The sequence below is a fragment of the Phodopus roborovskii genome, unplaced genomic scaffold (genome assembly GCF_943737965.1).
Source record: "Phodopus roborovskii unplaced genomic scaffold, PHOROB, whole genome shotgun sequence".
NCBI lineage: Eukaryota > Metazoa > Chordata > Mammalia > Rodentia > Cricetidae > Phodopus > Phodopus roborovskii.
In genome coordinates this window covers 111,093-123,921 of record NW_026125612.1, presented here as the reverse complement: position 1 = coordinate 123,921, position 12,829 = coordinate 111,093, and the positions used below count along the sequence as shown (strand labels likewise).

The 12,829-nt window shown below is 39.7% G+C and overlaps 1 non-coding gene across 1 annotated transcript; it reads right to left on the bottom strand.

Annotated features, from left to right (window-relative positions):
- Positions 1 to 2,057: 2,057 nt before the first annotated feature.
- On the bottom strand, positions 2,058 to 2,179 carry LOC127217079 (small nucleolar RNA SNORA26). Its single transcript, XR_007834069.1, has one exon. It is a non-coding gene; the product is annotated as a small nucleolar RNA SNORA26 (small nucleolar RNA).
- Positions 2,180 to 12,829: the final 10,650 nt, after the last annotated feature.

Here is a 12,829-nt window from a genome sequence, read left to right as displayed (position 1 = left end):
AAGAAGTCTCAGAAAGAAAAGGCTATGTTATGACTCCCTCCTTAAAAACAGTTAGCATAGGAAAAAGCAATATAGGATCCATAGGAAAAAGCAATATAGGATCCAGGAGAGCCATGAAAGTAGCGATTTTTACTCTTAGTTGGGAAGTAGATACACCTGCAAACTTTTTAATATTGTTAGAAACAAACACAGACACCCCAAATTTAAAGAAGAAAAGGGAAAGAAAGAAAGTTGGGGCTTTAGTACTAGTGTGTAGTATCCCTACAATAAAATCCTTTAAAATACACTTACATAAAAATATTTCTGTTAATCTCTGTTCAGTTTTTAAAAACCACCTGTTAGCATAATGCAGAACACTAAGACCTAACTCATTTCCCTGAAATAACAAGTTTCTCCAATTAGATGTTCAATCTAAACACAAAATGAAGGTTAGAGAGAAATGGCTCAGAACATTTGTTAGTCTTGTAGAGGACCAAGATTCAAATGCCATCATCAACATTATAGCTCACAGTCATCAGTAATTCCAGCTCCAGGGCATCCAACAATGGCCCACTAATCACTTCTGTAGACCAGGAACACGTACCACACACACATGCATACAAGCAAAACAGCATACACATAAAAGGAAATAAACTTAAAAAACAAAAACAAAAAACTTAGAATGACCATTCACTTACTATAAGTGGTTACTTACTGATCGGTATCCTCTCCAAAGAAATAAAAAATGGTAACCAGTCCAATGGCAACCACACATATCAGCGATTCTAATGATGGCTCACTAGGATCAAAGCTTGTTGTCATATCTTCAGGCACTGCTGCCACAACCTTCAAGACAAAGAAAATAAACTTATAAGCATGCTTCTTCAACAGTACTGGTACATAGACAGGCACAGGTGGCTGTGGCCAACTCTATTCATATTGAATGGGCTACCATAAAATACAAAGCAGAATGCCTCCAAAGATGTTTTCTAGTAAATTACAATTGTTCTTATTGAGGGGCTAAGTGTGGTGAAACAGTAGTTTTCAAACAGAAGTTATGGGGAGATTCCACAGAGCATAACTCCAGGAGAGTTAAAGGATAAGGATATAGTATCAAGAAAAGAACATTGTGGAATATTTTATATGTGTTTCATTCTTTTATGTTGCATTTGTTTAACTCTGTAAAGCTGCATTACTTTGCCAGTCTAAAACACCTGATTGGCCTAATGAATAGCTGAACAGACCAATAGCTAGGCAGGAAAAAATAGTCAGGGCTGGCTGGCATGCAGAGAGTATAAATAGGAGGAGAGACCTAGAGAAGATCCAGGGACAAGAGGAGGAGGACACCAAGGGCACCAGTCATAGAGTAAGAAGGAAAGAAAGGCATATAGAATAAATAAAGGGAAAAGAGCTCAGAGGCAACACATAAAGAGAAATGGGATAATTTAATTTAGAAAAGCTGGCTAGAAACAGCTGAGCTAAGGCCAGCCATTCGTAAGTAAGAATAAATCTCAATGTATTTATTTAGGAGATGGGTGAGGGACACAGTCCCTACCAAAGATTTTTAAAATCCAGTAAAAAAAAAAAAAAAAAGTATCAATGATCTGGGTTGGGTTCTTTTCCCTGAGTTCAAGTTCATGATTTATCCATATGCACTGGGTTTGAAAAAACATTTCCTGCAGAGGAAAAACACTGAACTGCAGCTTGTCCTCTGAGGAAGGGAGAGTGATAAGAAACTAATGACAGAGCTTCAGAGTTGGGATTTAACCCCTTCCTTCCTGTCTCTTGAGTTAAATTAATGCAGTTTGAGCCCAAAAAGAAAATGGCTCTTTCAAAAACAACCCTAGAAATGATGGGCTTGACTCTTTCCAGGCATCAACATACACCATCTAGAAACTCCTCAGCTGTCTTCTCCTTGGGGTCTGACAAAATGAACAACAAATCCTTAGATAATTACTATCTATAAAACCTGTTTTATGCTAGTACATGACAAGGACCTTTTACTTCTACCAAAAAAAAAAAATACATGCAATAGTATCCTCTTTTTTTATTCCCTGTATCTTTATTTTCCTTTTTACATCTGTGACTCCAGAAAGGATCCAAAGTGTAGGTGCACAGCCTCTGCTCTGGGTTTCATGGAGAGTTCCTTTAACCTTGTGTTTTAGATCCTTAAGGTACAGGACTGACCTTACAAGGGCTCAGAAAAGGGTTGAAAATATTTTATCCTGGTCCTCTCTCTCTTTCTCACCTGAGCCACATACAAACAAGTGTGATATCATGTTGCAAGGCAATGATAACGATTTGCTTCTAGGATCACAAGAATAGATATTCAGGCACGGCAAATATTTCCATTATCTCACTCCAGAGACTATGAATGTATATCCAAGCCCTCCACATACCCTCTAAAATATTCTTCCACACCTCGCAGAGTAAGGCCTGCAGTTAATTGCATATTTTACCTCTTCCTGAATCCATCTTCCCTCAGTGGGTTATTCTAGTCTTTATCACCAGGCCCCAATACTAACTGATCATAAACAAGTAGACTCCTCTGATAGCAGATAAAAAAGACTAAGACTAAAACTGTTACTAGAAACAAAGATGTGATGGAAAAGGCTAGCTCAGTCTTTAAGATGTAGGATTTTATGCAAGAGAACAATAAAATGAAGTAAATCTGTTGAAGTAAGGATAAAACAAACCGTTCATCAACAGTAGTTAGTTATTTTTAGATCTCATTTTCAGTGAGTCAGCATGAAAAGAGAACATGGTAAAAACACAACAAATAAGTTAGACTATCATACTAGCAAAATACTATGCAATAATAGCAGAAAATACATTCACTCTCAAATGTACATGGAAGATTCTTCAGAAAAAAATCCAGGCATTAAGCTAAAACACACCTCAATGTTTTCTTTGTTTTTTGTTTTGTTTCTTTAAATAATCAAACCACATGGCCAAGCCCAGAGAAATGGCTCAGCAGCTGAAAACATTTGCTGCTCTTGCAGCAATCCATGTCAAGAAGTCCCTAAGTGCCTGCCCATGACTCCAGCTCTGTGAGATCTGATGCCCTCTTGCCGCTTCCTTGGGCAGCTGAAGCTACAAGCTCATACACACACATACACATAGTTTAAAATAGTAAAAATTCAATTAAAAAATTCCCATGTCAAGAAGCATCTTCTCTGATTACAACGGGTTAAAATTAGTTATCAAAAAAAACAGGAAGGGCTGGAGAGAGAGCTCAGCAGTTAAGAGCATTTGTCATTCTTATAGATAAATGACCCATGTTTGTTTCCCAGGGTCCACTTGGTGGCTCACCACTATCTATGACTCCATTTCCAGGGAAATATGTCACCCGTTAAGGCATCTTTAAGCACAGCAAACATGTGACGCATGGACATACATGCAAGAGCATGTACATAAAAGGTTTTTTTTAAAAAAATAATAAAAATAATAAAATGCAACATAAAACTTACACAAAACAACTAATTCAGTGTGTAACAGGAAAATTTATAGTCATAAAAGACTTTGTAAAAAAAAAAATATGTGGGGGCAGGGGCTGGAAAGATCTCACAATGGTTAAAAACATTAGCTAGTTGTCAAGAGGTTCTGAGTTCAGGTCCTAGCATCCACATGGTAGCTCACAACCATCTGCAATGAGGTGCCCTCTTCTGCCCTGCAGGGATATAAGGAGACAGAACACACTATATATAATAAATAAATCTAAATAAAAATTTTAAATATTATTGGGCCAGGAAGATAGCTCAGCAGGTAAAAACTTTGCCACCAATCCTCAGGACCTGTGTTTGACCCCCATCACCAATGTGGTAGAAGGAAAAAACCGACTCTTGGGGCTTTGGATTTACACACACACACACACACACACACACACACACACACACACACACCATATATACACAGAAAGGAATGTAATGCTCAGTTAAAAAAATCAATGTCATAATCCACAGTAAAAGAAATGAAGAAAAAGAAGATCTCAACAGATAGTAATAAAACATGTAAGAAAATCGACCGTCTAATCATCAGGAGACTGCAAACTAGGACTACTTTTCTCAATCTGACAAACAGCACCAATAGAAGACTCATAGCTAACACCATCCTGAAGGGGAGAGAATTGTTCCCTTACAAAATGCAACACACATCCACACAGCCCACTGAACCACAGAAAATCCAGCCAAGTCTGCAAAATCCCTCCGTGTTCCTCACCCCCAACCTTATCAAAAACAAGTGTTGGTAACTGCTAGGTGCCTGTGTATTTTATGTGAAAAGCCAGAGGCTGCTGTTGTAATGTCTTCCTTCTCTACCTCAATTTTTCTAAGGCAGAGTCTCTCACTGAATCTAGAGCTCACACATTCTCTGATAAACTGATGACCAGTGAACCTGGGATTCCTCTATTCATACCTCCACCCAGCGTTTACATTGCCTTAAGGGCTCCTACTCCAGATCATGGCAAGCACTTTCCTTTCCGCACTGAGTCATCTCCCTAGGCCCTGATTGTGGATTCTGAGGGAGATGTGTGTGATCTGAAATCATCTCTCATCTACAATATGCTTCTCTTCCCATAAGGCCCATCTCAGTAACTTAGCTGACAGAGCCAGGAACTTGGGACTATTCCAGATTCTTCACACATCCCACCCCTCTCTGCAGCTAATCAAGAAAGTCACACTCATTTTAGCTCTTATTTCTTCTTGCCCCATTTAGGACCAACTTCTCTATCCTTATCCCTATCAATTCTCCTTCCTGTGTTTTTTTCCCCTGACATTTGATTCTCATACTATCAGGAATATCTATACATTTTTCTATGGGTCTCACCACTGATGAGCCTGTGCTGGATCTCACACCCCACAGCAATCCTTGAGACCCACTGGTCTACAGTAAGCATCATGTCACATCAGGCCCTTGGCTCACTTATGCTGTGAGCTCCTGTGTATGCTGTTTTCACACCTCATCTACTGAAACTTATTTGCTCAGTCTAAAGACTTTGCCAGCAACCCAAGGAAAAACAATCACTCCCTTCCCTTATTTTGCATGTGTACTTCTATAGGCAATAGACTTCAACTGTGGATTAATTTTGTGTATTTTCTCCCCAAACAGCCAACATGATGAAAATGACCAAAATCCTTATTTCATTTAGAACCTCCATAGAGCAATTTTATTCATGGGCAAATGAACCATGAGCATGGCACTACTTACTTTAAATTCACAGAACATGAAGATAATTAGAACTGGCAGCAGCTCAAAAATCCTCCATGGGCACACCACGGTGGCAGTACGAGGCACCGCCATCCCTGTGCCCACCATGGGGGGCCTTGCAGCTGGACAGATGGACAGCAGCAGAGCAGAGCACAGTCAGTGGGACACTGGGAAAGGGAAGGCTTCTGGGGCCGGCTGGCACCACTGCCCTCTCCACCTCCTTATCTCAGTTGACGCGTCAACGCTGGCACTCTGACCTCCAGCACCAGAGTCCTGGAGAGCTGGAGCAAGAAAACCTAAAGCACCCAGTGTGGGGCTGCAGGCCTACACTCCGAGGCCTGCGGCACAGCCCCGGAGTGAAAGCTCAGCCCCCTATCCCCAGCTACTATCGCACTCTGTCCTATCAAGTCAAAAAAAAAAAAAAAAAAAAAAAAAAAAACAAAACAAACAAAAAAAAAAAACACTCCCCTATGGAACACTAAAAGCTGAAGCACCAACTTTGGGGCTACAGCCCTACACTCCGAGGGCTGGCACAGCCCCAGAGTGAAAGCTCAGCCCCCAAGTTACAGCTACTATCACGCTCTGTCCTATCCTCTCCAGTCCAAAAGCCACACTGTAGTAGCTAGGGGGAAACGCTCCTACGCAGAGATGTCGTCCTCCGTCATAATCAGTGTCAGAAAACGGCCTCTGACGTAAGAGACGATGACGCATTCACACTTCGAACTCACTGTGATCAGCCCAGTTATACCACTTGACTCCTAAGAAATATCCTTTCTTGACTCGGAATTAATAGCAGGTAGGTAGGTGGGTGGGTGGGTGGGTGTGTGTGGGTGGGTGAGGTGTGTGTGTGTGTGTGTGTGTGTGTGTGTGTGTGTGTGTACTAATTCCTGGAGATGGAGACATTCTGCTCAGCACTGCCCTATTTAGCATCCTATTTGTAGGCCTCATGAAATAAGCTGATGCTTTTGTGTATCTCAAATGTAGGACCTGAGAGTCACTGCTCTGAAATGTCTTTTTATTTTTCAGTGTCAGATCTCATTTCATTGCTCCATGTGCTTCCAAGTAATGACTGCTTTGAATTTCCTCCAAGAAAACTATGTAGGAACTTGGCAAAGTATGTTGGAAAAGAAAACAAAAACAAACAAACAAATAAAACAGACCATCTAAAGTTTTTAAGCATCAGAAATTTGGTTTGTTTTTCCCTAAATTGGAAGTTAGAGCTGATGTGTCAGTTCATTTCCCCAGTTGTTACCTTCAGGGTGATTGAACAGAAGATCAACTGATAAGTATTAATTGCCCTCAAGGAAGTTCTGGGAGCTACCTGTGTTTGCTGTGCTCACTGAACCACACCAAGTTGCAAAACTAGGTACCACCTGTACTTGCCCAAATTTAGTTTATCACTTTGGGCCATGTGGTTTTAGGACAGAGCTGACTGGAGTTGGGTTTTGGCCCCAACTAAGCTTTCTTACATGGAGAAGAAGCCTGAAACTCCAGTGCATGTGTGCTGTAGGCCAGTAGTGACACTGTTCAAATACACTAAGCAGAAAATGTCAACATGGCATATTGGCAAGGTAGTGAAGAACAGACTGAGATCCTTTATAATTTGGATCTGGTTTCATTCTTGATGACTCATTTTCATAGTTTTCTTAGTAGAATTTTTTTTTTTTTTTTTTTGTTTCTTGGAACAGGTTTTTCAGAGGCTGCCTGGGAACCGGCTCTTATACACCAGGCAGGTCTTGGACTCATAGAGATCCGCATACCCCAGCCTCAAAGGCTGGGATTAAAAGCCTGCCACACTCCTGATTGGTTCTTAATAGATTTTCAATAGCTGTTATAATCCTTTACTTTGGAGATGGAGCCATGATGATATATACCACAAAAAGTTATTCTTTATTAGTACTTTTTGGTATTACCCCGAGGGAGTATTCATTTACGTTAAAATACAAGCTCTGTTGACCTCCATATTTTCTGCTTTGAATTACCATCTCCAATCTGTTACTCCATCCCAAGAATTGCACTACTAACTTCTTTATTGTTTTCACTTCTCAGTGTTCACTTGAACATCTTATTTGAATCAGTTTCCACAAACATCAAGAGCTACACATTGAAGCACATATGACTTTTCAAATCCAGCTCCAATAATTCTTCAAAACTCTTCATAATTCTGTTATTTCCTTGGTGTGTGCTTCAGGATTATTGTGTAGAGGGGGCGTAATATTTGCAAATTGCTTCACAATAGTGTCTCTTATTTAACAAACACTTCTCAAATGTGACGTCAATGTTCACATAAACACAAGAAGATCCTCTTCTTTTTAGATGGTCTCCTGAGTCCTAGGAACACTCCACCTTTGGAATTCTTTCACTGATATACAAAACTTGCGAGCACAGCAAATGTTTAGATATTGTCTTGAAGAATTAAGTGAACTCTTTCTACAATTTTAATTATTTATTTGTCAGTGTCTGTGTGGGCAGATGAACCCTTGCCATTGTAAACATATGGTCAGAGGCCAAATTAGGATTTGAATTGTTCCCTACTAATTTTGAATTGTGTAAGTCTAGAAGACTTAACTTAGGCCTTTAGCTTTGACAGCAAGCATCTTTACCCACAAGGCTATCTCAAGGCCTAATGAATCAGATCATAAGAATTTGATTTATTATTTTTATTTTATCAGTCAAATGAACAAATTTAAGTGAAATGAAGGAACAATAGAATTATTTTTCCTATTTTACTTGTCTGTTTGGCCGTGTGTGTGTGTGTGTGTGTGTGTGTGTGTGTGTGTGTGTGTGTGTGTGCGCTACAGAAAGGATCAAGAACCATGTGTGTTTTAACATGAGCTACACTCACAGCTATGTTTTATTACTTTACTATCTAGGGATGATATTCTTTTCCTTTTTGCACTCTCTGGGATGGTAAATTCCCTACATAGACACTTAGCTATACTCAATATCTGGATTTCTTACCAACCATAATATAAATAGTAAGGGCCTGTAATGGAGGGTGGATGTCAATATAACCATATTCTAACTAGTTTGGAAAAAAAGCCTCAATGTCGGGATCAAAATATTTGAAGTTTTTTTGGTTAATGTTAGTTGCATGTCTTGCATGAATAGAATGAAGTTATACTCTTTTCATGAGTGACCACTGAGGAGGGTCATTTTGTCAGTGAGATGAAGAAATTCAGACTGCCACATGAGAGAGATTTGCTTTCCATGTGTTGTGAAAGAAAACAAATTTAAAACAACCAGAAATTAACCAAGTGGCAACTAGGGTTTTTTCCCTTAACCACTCATGTGTCTGGTGTTCACATACATGGCTGCCCTTTAATTTGTGGTCCTTCCAAGTGAGTTGAGGGACAACTAAAAAGGAGAAGTTGGATGAGAATAATATTCAGCAGATGACCCCAGGACAGAGAAGTTGCTTTCTTGTGATTAAATCCATAATGACAAACACATCTGTGTAGTTCTGTGCTGTGACTTTGCTGTGTTTACTTCCCCCACCTCCCTGTCAGGGCTAAGTCAGTGTGCTGTAATCTAACAGAGATCAGTTCTCAGCTTTTTTTTTTGAAATGATCTGTCCAGTCATAAGGAGTTAGTTTTCCTACTAATTCAATAACTACATTCTTCAATAGGATTTTAATTTCAAACCATTGGAATAACTTATTTTTTCTACCTCCATGTGAATGTGGGTTATTAATGAGTTCATTAGACCAAAGATAAATGATAAACAGTTTTTTAGTGAACAACTTATACAGCTAATAGTAAAGAACCCCTGAAACGGTCCTGCTTCAGAAGATGCAGTCTCTGCCCTTCTGATGCTCTCCAAGAACCTGAGAAAATACCCACCCCTACCCCCACTTCTCTCCCTTCAGGTAAAGGTAATTATCTTTATTCATAGTAAGAGGTAAGTATAATTTTAAAAGTGAGTTATATATCAGAAGTAGACATAATCACAGGCATACGGATACACAATCTGTTTGTTCTGTTGGCACTGTAATTTAGAAAATTAAACATGGGTACAAGATAAAGTTCACATTGCTGAAGGCAATTTAACTAGAGCACTTTCTCTGTTGGCTACACTCTTGTCCATAGATCACATGGCATGTCAGGCCTCTCCACTCTTGTGATTAAAGAAAACTCTGATGTAGACTGACCAAAGACTATGTGCCTGAATTAGAACTAGAACTATATCTTAGAAGTACCATACCACTCCAGGTGAGCCATCATCTCCTGAAATATTCTTAGGTGTCAAGAAACTGTCATTCCTCCCTTAGAGCAGAATCCCAAAGACCCAACTGAGTGTTGGTTGAAAGCATGCTGAATCTAGTTCAACAGTCCATTACCCATTGGTAGGTAAGGTACACAGTAAGCAGTGGATTTCTTTCTTTGGGTATTTGTGTGACACGGGCTCTTGTAGCCTAGACTGGCCACAAACTTATTGTATAACTCAAGACTTCCTGGAACTTTGGGCCTTCCTGCCTCTACTTCGCCAATTCTGGTATTGCAGGAATGAGCCACTATTTATATCTCGTAGGCTGGTGGTGGGTGTGCATTATTCCTAGAGCTTCCTGCATGTTAGGTAAGTACTCTACTAACTGAGCTGAGTACATGTCCTTTTAGACAGCATTGTTTGTGTTGCTGTATTGTTTAACTTTTAAACTCTTCCCAGACTGTTCTCTCTGTTTACAGCTCAGTTTTAAGTATACATATATAAGTATATATTGAAACTATATCAATTACTGAAATTTCAAACATTATTAATTTCACACGATGTGGGGTCTAATGTCATTTTTCCCTCAGTGCACTGAAAAATCTAATAGTTGTTAAGGCAGTAATATTTCAGGAAACTAAATTGCTACAACAGCCCGGTTCACAAATAAGAACGCTTGATGGTGAGACGAGTTTCATTTCAGAGTGTGACATTCTGAAGAGTGTGCAAGTAGTCAGGGAATGCTCCAGTGGACAGTCTCCTTAAGTTACATGCATCTAAACAGAATCTGCTTCTGAGATGTGATATGATGAAAGGAAGGTACTGCAAAGATGGGATGGGGTTCTTCTCCTGTAGGTAGATCTGGCTGGGATCATGTTCCTCTGCCTCACTGAGCTTCTGTCCTTCCACAGTAACTTGTATTCACAGAGGTGATTTGTAAGTAGGTTTCTGTGGCTTTTTCAGTGGAATAAGGCAAGTATGTTAGTTAGGTTATGATCACACACTAAACAAGTTTCCCTTGATGCGTTACTACCTATACAGACCAGCTTTCAGTTTCTGCAAACTTTCTTTCAGAGATGCTGATGTTGGGAGATGGGAGTCCTAGAATTCAGCACTGCAGCTAATGTTGGTTAAGTACATCACTACAACTTTGGCTATGTATATGGGAACAGAATTTCTAAGTTTCCAATATCACAAGAGATGTGGAAGCAACTCCCATGTTTGGCTCTCTCAAAATAGTCAGGTCTTTACTTATATCGAGAAAGATCTTCTATCCTTGTACTCTCAGGAAACTGTCAGCTGTCAGTGGTCACTGTTGCTCAGAGATGTCTATGAATGTTTCTTGGAAATGAGCTAATTGGGAGCTACATGAGAAAACTAGCCAAGGAGACATGGAGAAGTGTTGATGTTGGGATGTCGTTTGTTTTTAATGTTACTTCAGTTATAATCTGTGGAGTTTAGAATGACCTGCAAATGCTGACAGAAAACTCCAGACTCTTGAACCCTCCTCCAGACCTAATGAATCTAGAATGAGCACCAGAACTTGAATTTTTGGCTATATTACCCCCGGATAATAAACCCTTATGATCCTTCTATTGCTTTGAAGTTGCCTTCTCCTACTCCAACCTCCATATATCATGCATTCCTAAAACACATCTGAGATTGGATCAATCTCGTATTAAAAACTCTTTTATTTTTCCACTCTAAGGGATTTCCCCATTCTCTTTAGTAGGCTATACATACTTTGCAACCTTCTGCTCTTTCGATATGAACCTCCTTCAATTCCAACCTTTGAACCTACCTTTGAACCTATAGCTGACTTCACAAGAATAGGCACATCTAAACAGGGAATGAAAACTGACTTCACAAGTTCACCTTTAGCATTCATATGCACATGGTGGTACACATGAGTGCATAGAGTAATCATAAATATTAGAAAGATTTCAGGCTATATTTATTTCACAAAAACACATACAGTCAGGTGTGCATAGTGTGTGCACATGCTTGGCAGTCTGTTTATATATATGGACACCTCTTCTATCTTTTTCCCTTTAGGTATTTGAAAAATTCTGCTTCCTACTTGTTTTGCAGACCAAATTGAAAGTTAATCTCCTCTGGACATTTCCATCTGATTGTGTCCATATTCTCCCCCCTCCTTTTAATTGTCATTCTATCAGATGGATGCTGTGCACCCACTTATCATTTATACCAGCAGAGTTCATTGTATTCTGTAATTACAGATGTGGGAGGTTATTACCAAATGGCTACCATTAAACCGTCTAGAATGTACTGTCCATACCCTTTCCACACAGCACCCGTGTGGTTGTAGAGAAAGAGTGAAGAAATGGTACCGTGCTCTTCTGAGGCCTGCTCTGCTACATGTAAACATAATGACTTCCACATCTCTCGTGGACTCTGGAAAGGGCAGCTGCCATTTTGATACTTGTACAGCCTCTGGAGTCACCCAGTTTTGAGAAACAGAGTCTTTCTATTAGCATGCAGATTTTTAAGCCCAATCCCAGACTCTGGTGACTAGAGATTCCAGTAGTACATAATTTTACAAAGAGTCCATCTGGCAGATGTATACCAAAATTCTGTTATACAAACACCAGGTGAAATGATAAATAGCTATTCCTGTATGTGGAGGGTGTGTCTCATACAGTGACACTATGCAATGATGGTGTCGATACCTCAGATCAATGATATTGGCCTCTGGCTTCTCCTTAGCCCCAGGAACTCATAAGCTGTCCCTAAAATGCGGTATATTTACGTGTGTGTACAGGAGTATGTACATGTGTCAGCGGAGGGCTGAAATTCACTTTAAAGATCTTCCTCAGCCACTTTATATGTTATTTTTAAGAACATTTCACATTGATCTTGGATGTGACTGATTTCAGTTAGAACAAGGAGATATTGAGCCTCAGGAAATGTTCAGTCTGTGCCTCATGATGTATAGTGTCTCATCAGATTTTTATCAAATTCTTAAAAATTAAACTCGGGTTCTCATATGTATTATATGTATAGCTCTTAGACTAAGCCATTTCCCAAACCTCCTAATGTTCCTTTTTAATAGCAAGGAGAAATAAATATGGGTCTTGCCACTTCTGTTGCTCTCACTGTAGGTAGAAGGAGCATACCTACTCATGCTACCATGAAGCACCAGGATGTTCACACACTGGAGAGGGTGTACTATAAGTATGTCATCATCTAACTGATATACCCAAAATTCTAGCCACTCTGCCAAAGAGACCACCTAGTTAGCCATGGCTAGACTCAAGGCCAGCTGCTCTTCAGAATGTATTGATTGATATTTAAAAGCTCATCTTTGTCCCATATCTTGTGGCACACATTCTGCTGGCCACTTTTGTTCTCCTTCCTCATTGAATGCTTCTCTCAATTGTGTGTCATGTCTATCACTTAGTTCCCCCCTGTTTTGTG